At 39.5% G+C, this 20,490-nt stretch overlaps 1 protein-coding gene across 2 annotated transcripts in view; it reads right to left on the reverse strand.

Moving 5' to 3' along the window:
* Positions 1–20,013, reverse strand: part of LOC137138346 (sodium/calcium exchanger 1-like) — an 85,677-nt gene extending 65,664 nt beyond the window's left edge. The window contains exon 1 of one of the 2 annotated variants that reach the window (XM_067525455.1): positions 19,809–20,013. The gene's annotated coding sequence lies outside the window, so the exon portion shown is untranslated. The remainder of the gene's footprint in view (positions 1–19,808) is intronic. The other variant, XM_067525456.1, reaches the window with a different exon arrangement.
* Positions 20,014–20,490: the final 477 nt, after the last annotated feature.

The following is a 20,490-nucleotide window of genomic DNA, read 5'->3' on the forward strand; positions in this document are numbered from 1 at the left end:
GGAACCCCGCTAATTGTGTTCTTTATGGCAAGTTTCCCAAAAAACAGGAGAGAGAAACAGACAAAGAACTTAAGAAACAAAGAAATCAAGACCTGGTGAAAATATCAAAGAATCAATGAGTCAAACAAGCCAACAAATGAACCAAAGGGCCCCAGAAATGACCTACAGAAAATAAAATAAAGATAAACCAAAGAACCAAAGAAAGAACTACTCAGATGAAGAAAACCCCACATCCTCCACGTTGCCAGCAATAAGCAGCTAATAAAAGGCAGTTTTAATATTCTTCCCCAGTTATGTTAGAAGGACTTCATTTGAATCCCACTCACCTCTCCTCATCCTCTTCAGCAAAGCATTTCAATTACCTACTTATGTATTCATGATTGAAGCTGTGATGAACCAGTGCAAGGATTGAGATTCTGATCAATGTCATAACCCAGAAGCGCAAAACTTATATACTTTATAAATACTCACCCCTTTACATTCAAGTATTAGAGAGCAGGTAATAAACTAGTTGATCACAGCGCTGAGCATTTTAATGATCTTTGAACTGCAGGCAATGAGCAAGCCAGCTGGACAGACATCTCTGTTTTTGTTGTTTGTATTTCTCCCACTTATCTTCACTCTTTTCCTTTAATTCAGTTTTTGACATTTATTTAAATTATACATGAACACATAGAAAGTAGCACAAATTCCACTTTGAAATTAAACATTTATGCCATTTCATCCCTTCTCTCCTAATGTTTCCCTCTCAGTTTGTAATGTTCACAAACACACACACACACACACACACACACACACACACAATGAAACGTGCACTTGGATCTATAGTGAAGCAGCCGTGTGCAGTGGACCAGGGGAATTTCAAAAGGTCAAACAGAAACATGGAGCTAATACCAGCACACAGACACACACACACAACATTCACATTATATCCCGCTTGCCAACACGCAGACAAAGCTTCTGCAACATGGCAGAGAGAGGCAGAAAAAAAACACTGAAATTCAAGCCCACACGTATGTTTGCAAGAAGGCCAGAAGGCAAACATACATGTGCACTCTCACACAGTCTGCCGGAGTCTTGCCTGAGTGGCACCATATAGAGTTGAGGGTGACTGAGTGACTCACTGTTGCAGCTGACTGCCTTTTTGGCTGTCTGCCTTGCCAACAGACACAGGGATTCAATAACCTGCACACACTAAAACACACACACACTAGATGAACACCAAATGTTTTCAAAGGTGTGTAAGTCGGCTGAGTGGATGATTCATACCTGTCTATAGACACTCTTCACAACTGGGAGTTTGACTTTGCCATGACCTTACTATCTGACCTGCTCTGTGCTGGACACTGACAACATGCTATAGGCCTACATATGTAAATGAACCATCAACTGAAGTAAATAAGTCGCTCATGGCCATACTAAGGTTTTTTTCACTCAGCATAGTATTTGTATTTATAGTCCTGCTGATAGGAGCAACTAGGGGCAGAATTTGACATTTTGAGATATACACAGTGGCCCTGAGAGCTCACAGCACTGCAAATAGACAAAAAAAAAGCACATTTTAAAAAAAACTTCATCAATTTGACAACACAGGGACAGCATTAACATTCAGTTCACCATCATTCAACTTATCACAAACAGGTGCACCAGTTGGTTACCCATCATCCAATTTGCCTCGCTGGGACCTTCAGAGGCTCAGTGTTAAGAGTGTTAGGAAAAATGTTGTGAGGTTGTTACAAGAAACGCAGGTCAAGTGGTTATTTGTCATTTCCTATGCTACCCAAACTTCAGTACAACAATAACCACACAACGTGTTGAATTCACCAGAAGTGAAACTAAAAATGTGACATTTATAATAAGTGTAGCTGTTCACTATTTTCTCAGAGCACAGGCTGGCAGATGACATGTCTGCCTGCAGGTCACCTAGTGTTAACTCATGTGCTTAAACCACAATTCGATTTTTATGTTTGCGTGTTAAACTCGTAGTACAGTCTGTAACAGGCCCTGTCAAGCTGGCAGAGGAAAATCTGATGATGCCTCTAATGACAGGTAACCACCAGGTGCACCTGTTTGTAATAAGTTAATTGACTCTCAATGGAGGGTCACAGGAGGCTCAGCTTTTCTGCTGAACCAACCTGTCATGCTCCAAGCAGAACTACTCTCAAACTACTTCACTTGTTATTTAATAAAAGCCACAATGTCAATTTTGTTTTTGAGATATATATACTACAGTATAAGTTTGCTTGTCATTGTTTATCTGAAGATGTTATAAGAAGTCTCTTTCATGTAGTGGTCATTGTGTGCTTTGCTCTGTCGGAAGTCATTTAAGGAGGCTGGTGATCTTGCCTTAGGCACTAAACATGTCAGCACTGTCACTTTCAGCAGCGGAGCCACAGAGAAAAGCTTCACATCAGAGCCTTCACTTACTTCAAACAGAATATGTCTGTGCAGTCCGTCAGAAGAGAAGAAGGACATGTATCAACAACAAAGAAATTAGGTCCAGGAATTGTGGGAAAAATTGCCAGCAGGTTTTTAATGTGGTTGTGAGAGCAGATCTTCTCTAAAGAAACAATCCCACAAAATGATGAGCCCAAGTGACACTACACAGGGTTATGTTCTATTTTTTTAAAGGTCATGTCCAAAAACTCATTCAAGCTTGCGAATTGGTACATTTGAAAAACATGATTGATATTCCACCGTAACAACACCACTCTGGAGTTGTTATAGATTTTCCAGAGTCTCAAATCCCAAATCCTTGGTGTGAGCAGTACCCCCCCACCACACACACACACACACACCTAGCACCCTCAGGAGCACTTTGATTGAAAGTCTTATATTCTGCTACAGCAGGAAAGTATCTGAAGCATATATTCAGCCACAGGACATGAGCTCAGGACTTTGTGATTGAAAGTATCTAAGAATCAACAGTGAATTCCTGCCACTCGGAGGGCAGAGTGGAGGAATGAAAAGTAGAGTAAAATAAAAAAAATATTTAAACTGCAATGGTGCAACTTCGTTACTGTGATATTTATTATGATCTTTATATAATATCATTAGACTTGTCCCACCACTCTGACCGTTATCATGCCATGTTTGGTAAGTAACCAGTCATTATCATATTAAGGCTTGGAAGGTCCCCCACTAACTGCTGACATCCGGATTATGAAAGATATGTGTGAAATACAGACAATATCTAGCAGCCGTAGTAAAATTAAAGGCTCCAGAATTGCACTTGGTGACCTAACTTACACTACAAGTCTTTGTAGGGGGGTGGCCAGGTGGATCACTGGGCACAGCACTTCATACCCATCCAAATTTGCGTTATGGTGGGAATAGGTTTAACAGGCTAGCTATCCCTCTCCCAACCATGTTTTCCTCCGGGGGAATTCTAAGGCATTCTCCACCCAGATGAGAGTTTAATCTCTCCAGCATGGTCTGAGTCTGTCCTGGTGTCTCCTCCGAGTTGGATGTGCCCAGAAAACCTCCAGAGAGCTGCCTAAGGTGCCCCAACCAAAATTGTACCACTTTCTGTGAATAGACTCAATTATGTTTTAGTAAGCAAAGTGATGAAATGCTGTTACAGGAGTCCAGTAACATTTGAACTCCCATTTTCTCTTGCTCAAAGACATGTTTAGCAGTTTTAACTTGCTTTATATCACAGAAGCACACGGTATTTGGTTCAAAATAATTGGTCTGAATTCCTATTATCCAGTAATGTGGGTGACCCTGGGGGAAACACAGAAGATGTTGCACTGCTCTGTTGACAGTGTAAGTGTGGCCCTACAAACTACAAACTCTGTCAAATTCTGTCTTTGTCACGCACTCAGTAGCTCCCACTCTGACAAACACACAAACACACAAATACACATGCAAAAATCACTCAAAATCCTGCAGCACTTCCAGCAGTGACACAATCCAAGCAACAATGAGTGTGCATCAGCAGCATGCCAACTATATCAATAAGTGGTGAATATAGATATAGAGTTGTATAGTGAGAAAGAAAAAAAACACATCATCCCAATGTGTGTGTGTGAGAGATAGCGAGAGAGAGAGAGATAGAGATAAAGAGAGAGAGAGAGAGAGAGAGAGAAAGGGTAAGTAAAACAAAGGATGGGAGAGTATGAAGTAGATCCAATACTGTTGCCATGGTGATTAATGAGATACAAATGTCTTTAATGTTATCATAATGGGTATGAGAGGAGTGGGTGTTTAAGTGTGTGTACTTGTGTGCATGAGAGTTGAGAGCAAAAAGAGCTTCACCAGGGGATAAAGGTAGCAATGGGGACAGACTGGATGTTTGCCAGTTTCAAACACTTGACTGACTTAGTAAAATTGACTAGAGAACATGAATAAATAATGTTCTCCACTGGTCTACTATATGGTGGTTTTGAGCTTGGAATCAAACCCCTAATGCTCAAAGGATTGTGGTTGTGTGATTGACAGCTGTGTAAGAAGCACAAGCAGCCAACTTTCCCTATGTGAAAATTATTTTTTTTTTACATAGGTAAATGATTTTTGATATCATCAAGCATGTTACCTAGGCACTCACTGTTTAATATCCCTTACAGTACAATTCGGCTCAAACACGTTTTCTTTGGATAGGCAATCCTTTTGTTATTTTTTTCCAATATTGAACCGAAATGCTGAAATAAAACTCCCAAGAGCTACTAAAAATCTAAAAAGCTCAAAGCTGCACTACTTAATATTTCAGCAATAGCTCAGCAGTAATGTAAATTGTCAAACCTAAAGGGACTTTTTGGTGAACTCTTTAGTTCCCCTTAGCTCTAAAAACCTTTACTTTAGCCTCTTTCAGCTCATTGTTTTGGTTTTACACAGCTTTAATATACTGATTGATCTTATCCAGCCATATCAGTGTCTTATTCAGCCACAGCAGGTAGTTATTTCAACCTAAAACATTCACTCTTGACTACTTGCTTAGCAATTAAAGCTAGATGCACAGTTAGAAAGTAAAAGTTATGGAGTATTTGGTAGCTGAAGAGATAGATATTTCCCTCAGGAGTTTGTGGAGACTAAAGAGAAAGCAAACATTGAACTGGATAAACCCAGTCTACACTCCCCTTTAGAGCTCTATGAAGTGCTTTATCATTTATAACTTGACTGTTTTGGTTCAGTCTCAATGCTCTCATCAACTTTATTTCCAACTGCAACTGTTTCAAAACAGTCTAATAATTACTGTAAAATGTGCCGGCAGCTTGTTCCACTGCCTCCAAGTGGCAAAAATAACTATCAATGCTGGTTTATACTGGTAACCATCTAAAGTAATTTTGGGGCATCTAAAGCCCCAAAATGGGCTTCATCCATTTTTAATTAAAGTGATTCAAAGAAATATATATTTATAAATGGATGTAGAAAGAAACAATAAGAAAACAAGAATAAAGAAAACACAACTACTAATCTGTTACTACATAGTTCCTACAACTACTTTTGCTACTACATTGCTAAAGAGCCTACCCATTACCATTTATTACATCACTAAAATGTGTGTGTGTTTGCACACGTGTGTGTGTGTTTGTGCATTTGAAATTTCAATTAGGGAGCTCTTGCTTCCCCAAATGACACAAATTAAGGCCGGTCAATCGATCTGCAGATACAGAGGTCGATGCAACATAACTGAGACGGGCATGAAAGAGCTTCTGAAGAGTTTGACTATAGGACCAACATCCTGCTCAACCAGCAGCTCTGACAATAACAAGTATCCATTAGACATTACATAGCCACCTAATGTTTTACTACCTTCACTTTTGACACATTGCTGATGTATATGCATGTTAGCTTTGAGTAATCAATGTGTGTAATGTGGATTTGGGAGTTTGGAGATGTGCATGTGAATATTCAGAGACACTGCACAGCATTTATTTTGTCTTTGAAGCCCATGATGGGCAACAGGCCTATTGTAAGAGCGTGGAAATGCACGCATATGATACCTTCAAGGGTGTGTGTGTCTGTATTAGTGTCTAATATCTACTTTGATCCATCTAAAAGAACGTTTGAAGCTGTGAGATTGAGATACAAGCAAGCAACAAATTGTCGTGCTGGTAATGGCAGGAGACAAGCAAAGCAGTGAAGAAGGACAGACTGTTAGAAGACAGAAAACAGAAAAGCAAAATAAGGGGGATATACATGAAAACTAGTGACATGGATAGGAAGGGAAAAGAGAACAGTGATAAGAGTAATGGCAGAACAATACAGAAGAGGAAATGAGAAAGAAATGAGAAAAGTGTATGTGGGCCCTTTAGGCTGCAAGGGCCAGAGAGGTTTGGAGTAGAATATCACCACTGAGATGAATGGTGAAGTGTGTATGAATGTTTCATTCTAACTCTAGATTAGACCTGTGTTAGAGGATGAATTTAATGAACATGCCCCAGGGACTGGAGGTTAATAACTAATAAAGACATGATCAGCGATCAAAGGAGAAAATAACTGGTTAGACCCAGTCAGGAGGAAAGGGGTCCTTGAGATTGGATGTGTTAATAATGGGCAGCCCTGAATTAGGAGCTGGAGCGGGGTGTCCACTAGTCACAGGGTCAGGGGTTTGATCCCTGACTCCTCCAGTCTATGTGTCAAAGTGTCCTTGGGCAAGACACTTGGCATATATGGATTAACACAACAATAAAATGACAAAAGAGCACTGACTCATCAAGGCATGGACTTAACAAGACCTCTGAAGGTGTCCTCTGGTATTTGGCACCAAGACGTCAGCACCATATCCTTTAAGCCTTTAAATGTAAGCCCTGTAATTTTCGAGGTGGGGCCTCCATTGATCTGACTTGTTTTTCCAGTACATCCTAAAGACGCATAATCAGACTAAGATCTGGGGCTGTTTGGAGACCAAGCAAATACTTTGAACTTGTGGTTTCTCAAACCATCCCTTGACAATTTTTGCACAAGGGCAGAATGCATTGTCTGCAATGTTTAGGGAAATGATGCAGGTCAAAGTAAGATCCCCATAAATACCATGACCCAAGGTTTTAATTCAGTAGAACATTGCCCAGAGCTAGTTTCCACGGTGCAGGATGGTGCCATCTCTTCCCCAGGTAAATAATGCACCTGGCTGTCCACATGATGTAGACCAGGCCACCTTCTTCTATTGCTCCATGGTCTAGATTGGACACTCATGCATGACGTAGGTGCCATTAGCAGTGGACAGGGGTCAGCATGCTTACTCTATGAAGCCTCATCCGTAACCAGCTGATATAAACTCTGTGTTCTGACACCTGTTAATTATCAATTTGTGGTATGTTTGCTCATCTGAGACATCAGACCAGATGGGCTACCCTTCCCTCCCTAGGCACATTAATGAGTCTTGGGCGCCCATGACCCCTGTTGTCCCTCATCGATTCATCATTGATAGGTACTGACCACTGCAACCGAGAACACCCCAGATGACCTGCCATTTTAAAGATGCTTTGACCATCAAAATGTGGTCCTTGTCAGAGTCATTCAGATCCTTACACTTACTTGCCTAATGTATCCCACCTCAGGTACCCTTGTAACAAGATACTAATAGTTTACCTGTCCATGGCTTTAATGTTGTGTTTAATGTCGTCAGGAGACTGGTAGGCCACATATGTATAATAGGTTACAAGGGTATCATTTCTACTGAGGGTAAGGGGATATGTCGCACTCACCTGATTTTGTTAAATCTTTCTGAACATTGTCCTTTTATTGCCCTGCTACCAAAGTTCATTAGATTATACATGTTGCTATGTTGCTACGATGTTCTGAATCTCTTTCACTGCACTGCTCTCTTTCATAGCAGTTAACTTAGAGAGCAGGAGTGGATTTTGCTGGAAGTGCTTAACAGTCTTTAACCTCTCAGGTTACATGCAGGTTGTTCTTCATTTAGGTGAAGGTCACTGATGCTTTGCAGCCAACTAGGTACAGTAGATGTTAAGCAGTTAAATAAGGATGGAGGGTACTGCCCACAACATTTTTCCGATTTTAAAAATAAATTAAATCAACATTTTTTTTACAAGTATGTCCTAAAAAAAGACACTACAATTAAACTGCATCATAATGAAGTCATACCTGATGAAACTTGAACTGATGATGAGAAATTATTGTAAGGTTATTACAGAGGTTTACAAAGCATTTGCAAAGCACAATAATCAATTTAACGATAAATTGTTATTTATTTAGTTAATTTAGTTACATGTATAACATTTAGGCAGAGAATAATAAATGAATGCACTAGGTTTCCACTTACATTTCATTTTGATTCAACACTTCTCTATAAAAGTTTCAATAAAAACTGAACTCTATAAACATGATGAAAAGAGGATTTATTGAGGGAATTGTGTATGCCACTGGTACCTAATGATGTGGCAGCTAAGATCAGGCTCATAATTTTTCCAATTGTGGTTCTCATGATTCCAAATTAATAATTTAGATTTGCAGCAAGCATTATATTTGTGTTTTTGAGCTCTGTGCATGTTTTTACATCAATACTCCTAAAATAGATTATCACCACCTGGTCCAGGCTTCATTAAATCTAATTATATAATATGTGCAACAATTCCTGCTGTCTTTGATCTAAAAGTACATCATGACATGATGTCATGTGTTAATTGGGCTTGCAATAATTTTGCATAATCTAACATATACTAATAATGTTTCTAAACATTTCACGTGATGGTGTGTGCTCATCAACCATATCCATAAACAGAGAGAGACAGAGTGTCCAGGTGTGTTGAGACTTCTAATGAGCTATAAATGCAATAGAAACTCTATAATATCTTCCATCCAGCTGTAAACTGCACATATAAACCTTCCTCTAACTGGTTCTGGCAGTTTGACAAATTTCAAACTGTGGCTCTGGATAATCTCTATAATGTAATGCATGCTATCTCATAATGCATATTACAAGTTTGGTGTTACGCAACACACAATCTGCATAATCTTCCTGTGGCTTCCTACAGATAGGAAGCCATGGATCTGTTTTGTTCACAAACACACACACTCTGCTCTCCCTGAGTGCAAGTCATATTGCAGATGTTCAACACTACTATCTGCCAGCCCACGTTTGTTTGTTTTCTGTGTGTGTGCGCGCGTGTGTGTGTGTGTGTGTGTGTGTGTGTGTGTGTGTGTGTGTGATATTGAGGGATCCTGGCAGGACGGTGCTTAGACTTCCGTCTCTTGCTAATGTCACACACAGAGAGGACAGCAGAGAGCCTGGAGGAGCTAGCACACTAAAGCACACACACGCATACATAATGAAAGGATGTGAACATTGGGAGCAAACATATAAGTATACACACAGTAGTGCACCACGCCTTCAAGCTCGGTGTTCTATACTGTACCTACAGTGACTTGGGGATACACACACACACACACACATCCATACAGCGTTGTTCATTTAGGTGTTGATTTTCTCCTGCTGGGTCCTGAACACTCGCACATCGAAATTTAAAAAAAATCACATCATATCAAAAATCATATATCTTTTTTCTACCATACACGGGATACAAGCCAGGCTGAAGGAATATCAGTCTTTGGATTGTTTGCTCTTCACCAACCCTGGACACCTGTAAACCTCCACCCAAAGCTTCTCCCTTCATTTTTGGTTACAGCAAACCGAGTCACTTGCAGATGTAACTTGAAAACCATAACAGAAATCAAGATTTGAGAGGATGTGCTATCAGTTTATGAATAAAGTTGTGTAAACAGCAGACATAGTTCAGTTTGACTGTTTAGAAATCAGGAAATGTAAGGGACAACTGCAGTTATTAAAAACAAACACATTGGACAAGGAAATAAAGTTCTGTATTCAAAATATTATTTAAAGCCTCAAAAAGCAACTTTTGCCAATGAACTTGAGAACTAACTCAAAATCAATCGAACCTGGGGGTCAAACACTTGTGCTTCATCTGCAGCATCTCATGACGATACTATTAAAAAGATAACCTTTCACATTAGCATTTGACAGCATTTGAACTTTTGTCATTGGTTAAAATATGCCTGCCCTGCTGCCAGTGTTATGAGTCTGTGTCACAGGTGGCTTTGCATTTAAATAATTTATAAAGAATATATGTTTGAAAAAGTTACATAGTGTTTTCTAATGCTCGGTCAAAAATTCAACTCACTCTGATCCACCTAGCCCTTCTTCCCCCTGCTCTGCTACACAACCTGTCCAGCACTTTAGGTCGTGGTAGGAAGTGATTGGAAACGTTAGCCTCACTAAATATTTAGATGTGTATATCTCTGGACTGCCATCAGGGTTGTTGTATGAACCTGGGTCACAGGAGGCTACTACTGTGCAATAGAATTTATTCCCAAGTTACAGTTCAGTAAATCTACACGCTATCGCAACACTACTTACAATGAACAAGGGGACCGAAACATTACAACCACCTCTTAATATAATGCACTCCAATCAGACTCCACCACCCACTATGACCTCAATGATGAAAACTAGAATTATTACCTTTGTGACAGTTTCAACTTAAAAACACAGGTGTACTTAATGTTGAAGCGGATCAGTTTATATCCTCATTATTTCTTTATTTTATCCCACTCTCCTCACACCTCTCCTATGATTCTCTTTCTCCCACCTCCCTCTGATTTATCCAAATCTTACGTTTATGATTTCTTTTAACCATTTCCACTGCCTCACTGCTTTCAACTAGCTAAGAAATAAGTGCACTTTACAAGTCCTTTGGCTCAACACTCAGTCACAATAATAAAGAGATGGCACTCACCAACTCTCTATTTCATCTATTTCTTTCATTTCAAAAGTAAATATCCCTCCAGTGATGAGAAATCACCGCTTCTTTGAATAAAAGCCAAAAAGAGGTGTGTCACACTGTTTAAGTGTGTGTGTGTGTGTGTGTGTGTGTGTGTGTGTGTGTGTGTGTGTGTGTGTAGGCCTGCTAACGATCCCAAGAAGCAGTATAGTTTGATAACAGAGCAGATGGATAACTGGATAATACGACTGTGTTTAATTTGTTTGTGTTCAGGAAATGGGAGCGACAGAGCTGTGGTAAAACTAATGAAGTTAAATGGAACTGAGTCTTTCATTAACTCAATGCTTTCCCGTATGACAAAACCCCCACGCTGCTCTTTTTTTTCTTTTTCTTGTTTTTTCACAGGAGTAGCACAGAGGGGGCTGCAAAAGTGCGCCATGTCTGAAATGTATTTTCAAAACAGGCCATTATTTTCAGGGAATTAAATAAAAAAAAAAAAACATAAAAAAAAACTTTATTTTTAGGTGCACTGACATCTGTGCCCTTTAGAGATCAGACACACTATAACATCTGAGAGGCTCTGAAAGAAAACCAGACTTTCCCAAACTCATAGGTCCAGGATTTGAAAGATTAAAAAAAGATGTGGACATGTGTATGACAACAGAGTATTTCTACATATTATCGATTAAAATGTACCATCTATTACTGTATGATCTTCATCTCTCTCTACCAGAAAATTACCAGACACCGCAGTCCACTACACACACACACACACACACACAAACCACCCGGTCCATTGAAGCTAACACTTGCAAGATTTTGCAGTCTCACATGCATGCACTCATGAACACACCATCACACACACGTTGCAGGATAAAACACCCTGCGGTCATGCATATAACGTGGCTGGACAGCTTGTATGTATGTGCATGGACTCTTACCAGATTATATAAGTTGGGTTTGGGTTTATGCTGCTGTGACAGATGAACTAAAAATGATTTGGAGATAAGACTGGACAGGAGAAGGACAGAAAGAGGCAAATTAAGAAATACAAAGTAACATGATGGCAAGGCAGGACAGGACAAGATCTTTAATATACAGAGGGCTTTGAAAAACAGACAAATACTAAAAACATATGGCAGTGATGGTCGAAATTGAGGGATAAAGCTAGTAAACCACCCAGGAAAGGATATACAGACAGGGGGTGGAGGAGGGTGTGAGGTAGATAGAATATAGAATTTTATGATGGTGCTACATCGTTAAGAGGGTGGAACCCATTTCATCAGTTTCACCAAGAAGACTGGGACTCTCATTAATCATTCAATTAAATCAATCAATTAAAGCTGCACTTATCAGGATTTCTACATCAACAGACTGTTTGACTGTCTGTGTGAAAACACTCCAAGTGTTGAACTCACAAGAATTATCACCAACTCTACAGCTCACCTCAGCTCTCGAGACAGCTGTAGTGTCTTTCAGTTCATTGTTTTGGTTTTAGGGCCTGCAGCTTTAAAGTGCTGGTTCAATCTCATTTAATGATAGTAATACTGTGAGCATTTCACTTGATAGTGAACTATCAAGTAGACTAATCTAAAATGCCAACCATTTTGAATCCTTTGATCTTTTTTACTCAATATCTTCTTATCTCAGCTTTGTGTTGTATAGCAGTTTGTTTGTAAAGTGCTGACTTTAAATTTGAATTTTACAAATGCCTTTATGTACATGTACTGCCATACCCATTGTGCATATTTACATGTTTTGCACTCCACTGAATTCATGCATATCATAAAAAATCATTTTTCTACATAGCCGGACTGTAGGCTGCCTTTTTAGCAGGAAATCTAATTGTAATAAACTGCTGCACCTGAAATTGTTATTCACATATAGGTCTATAACACTGTTTCTGGAGGGAAGCAATAAGAGAACAGAACATGGAAGGAGCAGAGATAGAGAAAATTAAAGAGTGATAGTGCAAAGGGTGGAGAAGGAAGGAGAAAGAAAATAACAGGTGAGTGAAACGAGTGTAAGAGCCAGTGGGAGTTACACACACACAGTGAGAAAGAAAAAACCATCAGGAAATAAATGTGTGCCTGAAAAACAAGTACTTCTCTTCGTCCAAAGAGGCTCCCACTGTCTTCAGTTTTACTTATGGCTTTAGATTTTTGTTTCCAAAGAACACACAGTGCTTTCTGCAACTGATTGCTTCACATGAAGCCTATTCAAGCCTGACCAATCACAGAAGTTTTAAAGGTGTATATATTCCTCATTGGTGCCCCCCTGTTTTCTTTGCTTTTCTTATTTTTGCTTGGTTGTTCTTTTCACAGCTTTTTTTCCGACCTATGAATTCCAACAAGGAGTTTGCATTATATCTGGCCACAGTGAGCTACTAAAAGAAGAACAGAATCTGGGTTTAACTTCCTATTTTCTCTTCCTCTGGTTTTTGTAAATCCTGACAACCTCATAGTCACTTTTCTCCACTTAGCACAATCTCAAGCCATCCCTGAAATGTAATTTAAAGCAACAAAAACATCCCTGACAACAAAAATAACATCTCTAGGACCGTCTGGCCTGTAAATTATCACACACATACAGCTACAGACACAGAGAAAGACAGATTCACAGACACTGTCACTATCTCTCACAAACACTGTTGCCAGTTCAAGTGTGTGTCATATGCTGAGGTTATTCATAAAACAAATGCCTCCCCTCTATCTTGCTGCTATCTATTCTTGGGAGCAACAGGGTGAGTGTCTGAGCATATCAATGCCCAGCTCATCTTTAAACATTACCTGGTGTGATGACAACAATGATGGCATCATCTAGCATCATCGAGTGTCTTAGCCTCTGGAAATTTGCATCCATCGCGATTTATTTTTAAAAAGATCTGTGGTAATGTTGCTTGATGACATAAGGTGCACATTATTTTTATTGAAACTGGGATGTTCATTGAAACTACATGATGAACCAAAGATTCAGAAATGAGCAACAGGCATGTGTGATTTATTTAATCTTTTGCGATCAATGCGATAACCTGGTCAGAGGAACCTGGTAACTGCCACTATGACTGATTCTGGATCAGAATAATTACCCAACATCTGTACATGACTGACAACAAAGACATTCTGTATAAAGCTGTAGCGTTTCTATTTCAGTTATAATATAATCTAAACTGCGTTCACCAGTTTGAAACTGATAAACTACTAAATTGATGATGAAATGGGAACATGTACAAATTAATATATTTTATCTAACTAAAGAATTATATTTGAGATTAGAGTATTTTTTATCTATTTGTCAAGAAAATAACACAGTGTTCTAATTACTAACTATATGAAACCACTCCAGGTTCATATTCCACTGCTGTGAATTCACTTGGTTGGGATTGAAGCTAATGGTCACCACTAGCTTTTCATAGTTGACAGTAGAGTCAGTTTGCTGACTTTATGACTCTTTTGGACTTGTTTATCACTATGCTGTAATGCAACAGCAGAGGGTTTTGTCTAGAAAATGTTACAAAGCCTTAAACTAAAAACAAAGATCACAAACAATTATATGAGTACCAACTTATATAAAACTTCATTTTCTACAGCACTTAAGCGATTTGCTTTGTAAGGAATTTTTAAACAGTAAGCATCTCAGGCTTGGCCAGTTAAATAAAAAAGGGGAAGAGACACATTCTTCATAACATTTTTTTAACCTTATGAAAGTGAAGGAATTTTTCCTTGGTAGCTTTGCAGTGCTTTTTTGAAAGACTGGCAAAAGAAAAGGCGCTGTAGTGGTGGGCAGGACTGTTAGTTTTTGCCTATGTGGAGAAGAAGATTATTATGTTAAGTTTCTGGGATCCCTTTTTTGAGTGTATCTTGTATCCAACATTATAAATAGAAACAATGTGCTGCTTAGCAGTCACATAAGCTAGAGAAATATGGTAGGTTGCTTTTTTAAAAATATATCTGCTAATGAGCATACACCTGCATCAATGAGGTAATATTGCTGGATTTGTTCACTTGCATTGGGATTTTTATGATTTTGTTTGTTTGTTTGTTTGTTTGTTTGTTTGTACTTGATTTAAATTCCTCGTGGTCCACTCACTTTTCCCTCCCCCTATGTGCGGCTACTTCTACTTCCCCTTAAACCCACACAATTCTGGCAACCATATTGCATTTTAATGAAGCAACTGTCAATAGATAGTAGGTTCCTCCTTTATGCCTTGTATACATACAGTAAATATAAATTTATTATCCTTGTGCTCCAAGAAGGCTTTAGTAACACGCAGTCTTGGCTGTAGCTGTGCTTTTCACCCTTCATATGTTTCATATGTTTAAATATATTTTAGAAGATGCTTGTGGTATGAGTTGACACATGCAGTGTGATAAATAAGAGTATCTTCAAACAATAATTAACGCTTAACTTTGCTGAGAGAAAAGTAATACAACACGATCCCTTTGATCTGATCAACGCCACTTCAAACACACTGTTATTGTCCATGCCGGGCTCCTAAAAAAAAAAAAAAACATTCCAGTGACATGAAAAACTTCCACAAAGTTGCACTGACTTCAAGTGCCTGCAGAAGCTGGTGCTGAGATCCATTAACAGTTGCCACAGACCTTTGGCAGTTTGCCTACCACCACAGTGGGTCAGTGGATGATAGACTAGCCTTTGTCCTTCCCTTTCCCCTTGAACATTTGGACTCAAATAAAAACACCAGTGTGTGTCTGCTCTTTCAGCTCAGGCTTCAGGACAGTCCAACCCACTGCTGAGAAACTGGCAGACGCTGGGCTGCCCACCTCCACCTGTAACTGGACACTGGAGTTTTAACAGACAGACTATGGACGTTGAATGTGGGAATAGGAAAACAGCTGAGATCACACTGAGTACAGGAACCCCCCCCAGGCTTATGTTTAAACTATTCTCACTGTGGACTTTCAGGCTGCAGCCCCTGACTATAAGTGAGACTAGGGACTACAGACTAATGACTCCCTTCATTTTTAGCTACTTTCCTCTTGAAAGACTAAGCAAGGTACAGAATATTCAGCGCTAAATCACTCTGCTGGGCAAGTGAGATTGCTGTTGGCACATCAGAATCTGCTGCCCAACTTGGAATTCACACTGTTTGGCCATAAACTTGTCAAATGAATTCCTGGAAACTGAGTGGAATGATTGGTGTAAAGGGCCGAGCCAACCTTTTGATATAAAGTGATATTACATTGGCACTGCCTATTTTTATTGTTTTTTTTAATCTCCTAGGGTGTTTCATCCAGAATATATATGAAATTTATATTGTTCCAGCTCTCTGTGTAAATTATTATTGATTATTGTATTTAGTGTCCTTTGATATTTCATAGTGGTGCAATAATTTGATCCTAATGTCTTCAAGGCCTTAATCATCAAGTCCATCCATTATCTGTAACCACTTATCCTGTTCAGGGTCGTAGGGGCCTGGAGCCTATCCCAGCTGTAATTGGCTGAGAGGCGGGGGTACACCCTGGACAGGTCTCAAGTCTGTCTCAGGGCCAATACAAAGAGACATACACAGACAGACAACCATTCGCACTCACATTAACAACTCCAGGCGATTTACAGTCACCAGTTAACCTAATGTGCACATCTTTGGGAGGAAACCGGAGTATCCGGAGGAAACTGACGCAACCATGGGGAGCAACATGCAAACTCCACATAGAAAGGCCACAGCCTGCAGATAGGTTCAAAGGGGACCTTCTCGCTGTAAGGTCGCAGCACTAACCACTTCACCACCATGATGCCAGGCCTTAATTAAATTATCTTAATAACTATTGTAAGTTTTTCTATTATATCAGAGTATTTTATGGCTGGATTTTAACAAATGCTTGTACTGGTACTAACATTTGGGTTTGATAGTATAAGCACCAGCCCTTTGGCTTCTTTCACACAAGTCCAGCAAGTGTTGAGGTGCCAAAATGTGATGTGGCATTTAGCAGAGCAGGCAGTGTGTTGGACACTTACCATGAATCTCAAACAATGCATAAAATAAAACAAGACATGACTCTGTGCTGCAGCCAGAGAAGCGATGAACACTATGATAAATCACTGTCCGCACACTCTTTTTTTATTGTAACTTTATTAATCAACCTGTAGGCAGGAGGCCATAATTTAAACCTCTGGGGGGGCCTTGTAGTTAGGTTGTTGTAGGGTTAATAAAGCCCACTGACATTATCCTGATTAAATGGTAATCTAAAGTTATGAAGGAGAGGGACTGGCTTTTCTAAAAATCTGAAATCAAACCACTTTTCAAGCACAAAGCAAACTAATTAAAATGTTGCTGGTAAGTTTGTAGGAAAGCTCAGGATAAGAGTTGAATGCTTGATGATCACTCTCGAGAAAATGCACAGGAGAACAGGAGGTACTTTTTACACACATTAGACATATGTTTATTATTAAACAAATTAAAAGTAACTGTAATATAAATGAAAACACTAACAACAGAAACAAAGTAAAAAATATGTATTTCACAAACAAATTTGTTCATTTTCAAAAATCTGTCATTGTTAAGAGTTAATTTGACTGAAAAGCAGCTAGCTGATACTAACAGCCTCTTCACTTACATACTGTATGAGGCTGGTTCATTAATATCTTTTACCCAATTTATAATAACACTGTTTATATTACAATGCCTTCACTGAATTAATATTGACCACACTGAACACCATACTGGCCACGGCCCAAATTTTATGTTAATTATAACTTCCAGAATCAATAGCACTGCCAGGAACTGTCTCAGGCCTGGCGGCTTTTGGGTCAAAAATAAATAATTAGTCACAAATTTTAAAATATTAATGTTATTAGTCAATTCAATTGGCTTTTATCCACTTGTAAAAATAAGGGGACACACCTTTACTTACTTACAACTTACTTTACGGTGCTTTGTTTGGTAAGGAACATCATATAAATTATTGGCATGTCACCTTTAGCTTCGCCCTGCCACACTGTTCACAACTCAGGACACCCAGCCCTCCAGGTCTAACAATCCCTTACTGACCCTTCATACAGCATGTTACACTCATACACGCACACACACAAATAAATACACACACAGGAGAGAAGGGGATTATAACCACAGGGACTCTCCTGTCCCTCCCAGCCAATGGACTAAAGTGTTATGCCGACAGTAGCGGGATCCCTGCGTACAGTAACCAGTAACAACACACGTAACTAGAGGCTGGTGCCTGAGATACACATAACCAGATTAATTTGGACAAGAATAGAGGCCATGATGTGGGTTACCACCTTCTCTAGCGGATGTGATTGTGTTGTTGTAGTCATTAATGGATTAGTTGAGGATGGAGTCACCGGGAAGGAAGAGACAGATAGAGACAGGGAAAGTCTTGGCTATTTTTGGCACCGACACAAACACACAGAGACTTAGCAGGTACAGAGGCAGCATGTATTATGTACATAAAAAAACAAACCTAGCAGTGGACTATTAATGTGACAGCATGACCAAATCAGTGTCAATGTTGACATTTCCAGGATTAGGTCTCTCTAATGCATGTGTATTTAGTTCGAAACACCTAGTTTATGCGCTTGCACTCATTCACAGTCCCAGCCTCGCTTAAGCTGAGTAACTGGAAGGATGGAACCAAATAAAGAAGAACAAATATGTACACAAATACATAAAAAACAGGTTGGTTCTTATTTATTTTTTTATTTTTTAACTAGAGCTGAATTACTAATGATCCTTCATTCACTTTCATTTCATCTCAAAAAGCATGGAAGTTGAAATATGAAAGCTTTTTAGCAATTAAACTCAAGAAAGTGCCCTAATATGTTCTCTTATTAATTATATAATTTACCATAGCTCCCAGGAAACACTGAAACAAATTCCTGACCTATCGCATATCTGAATTGCCTCATGTATCACCACCTTGCAGACATGGCCCACACTGGCTTTTTCAGCAACCAGCTAGAAGGAATCAAAGGTGCTTAAGACAAAGACTTATTGTTGCAGATGTCAGCTGGAAAATGGTTTGAGATTGCAATTGCAAATGAATCTATAACCTACATTTCCTTAGACAGCTTGGGTTGGTGAATTATTGAGCAGGCGACATATCTTTGGGTTAATTATTTAGCATTGTTGGAAAAGTCCTCATCACCATTACTGCCATTAGATTTGCAATCATGACCACCAGCACCATGACCCTGATCATGTTTATCACCATAACCACACTTTACTAGCACTTTTCATCTTCACCATCAGAATCATCCCGGTGGTGTAGTCATCATCATCATTATGGTGCCATTATTAACATCATCATAACTACCACCAGCATCATCTTCCGGCTGTTCTCCTCCTCACCATCACCCCAATAGCCTTAATCATGAATACCTCCATCGTAATACGTTTGCAATTATTAATCAGTAGCCTAGGAAATAATAAGAAAAATAAATTTGTGCTTTTCAATTTCTAGTCTCAGCATAGTTACTTTCCTCTCGGTCAGTCTCAGACTTCACTGTCCATATGTTTTCTACATGGCTGTAATTCCATGACCCGGTGCGCATGAAGTCCCTGCACTCGGGTGTGTTCACTATTCCTAACCCTAATCCAATCTTCTATCACCGGCCACTGGCTTCACCGCCTGCATAGTCCTTAACCTAAGTATTAACCCTGCAGTTCTGGGCAAAAACCATTCGCCGTTTTCCACTCTCCCAGCACCTGTCTGCTGGAGAGGATGGAGACCCTGGCTATGGTCGAAGACTGCTCAAGATTCCCGGTTTGCCCACTTATCTTGTTTTTCATTAAAGGAGACTGTGCGCTCGGTAAATGCTAATTGGAACCGGACGGTACATGGGTCTGTTGCGTCGCACACACGAGACATGAGACACCCATGGTCTGTGGCTCAGACAGCTTTTGTGTTTCATATTTACGCACCAGTCTGAACAAAACACACCACGTTCAGCAACTAACGGAACTGTTAAAGTGATTTTCCCTCAAGCTTCACATCTCTGCACACTTTTTACGCAAAACGGGAGTTCACCGTCTCACACACAGCTCGAATATGAGCAACTAAATAATTATAATAAATGCATATAAATGTATAGTAATATCAGTAATGGTACACACAGTCTTCTTACCGGTTAAGTACTCTGAAGAAGCCCAGGTCTGGATCGGTTCATTCATTCAGTCAGACATCGCTCTGTCTGGTCATCCTATCCTTCCGTTTCGTTTCTCATTCAGCAGCTGAAAAAACTGCTCTCCTCCTCTCCAGCGGCGGCGGCGGCGACAGAGCAGGCGCACTTTACCCGGTCTATGTCGCTCTCTTCTGTGCAGAAGAACACAAGAGAGAGAGAGAGAGAGAGAGAGAGAGAGAGAGAGAGAGAGAGAGAGAGGGAGAGAGAGATGATGGGACTGAAAAAAAAAGAAGAAGGAAAAAAGAGATGGAGGGTGAGAAAGGATGAGCAAGAGTGTGGGGGATAAACACAGAGCTAGACATCAGCGATTACTGTGTGTATGTGCCTGTGTGTAAGTGTGTTGGGGGGTTAAGGGATGAATGTGAACCAAAGGAGCATGCACTCCAAGCAGCATCACTCCTGCACTAATAATCACAAAGAGAATTGAAGAGAACTGCAATCAATAATTGTTTTCTTTATTTTCTTCAATCAAGTAATTTAGTCTTTGAAAAGTCAAAAATTAAAAGAGATAACGTTGATAATTTAGTTTAGAATTCAAACAGTATCTGAAAATATTTAATACACTGACAGAAACTGTCAGTTTGCAATTCTGTGGTAACAATCAAATGATTCACTGAGAACCCAG

This window comes from Channa argus, chromosome 12 (assembly GCF_033026475.1).
Source record: "Channa argus isolate prfri chromosome 12, Channa argus male v1.0, whole genome shotgun sequence".
Lineage (NCBI taxonomy): Eukaryota > Metazoa > Chordata > Actinopteri > Anabantiformes > Channidae > Channa > Channa argus.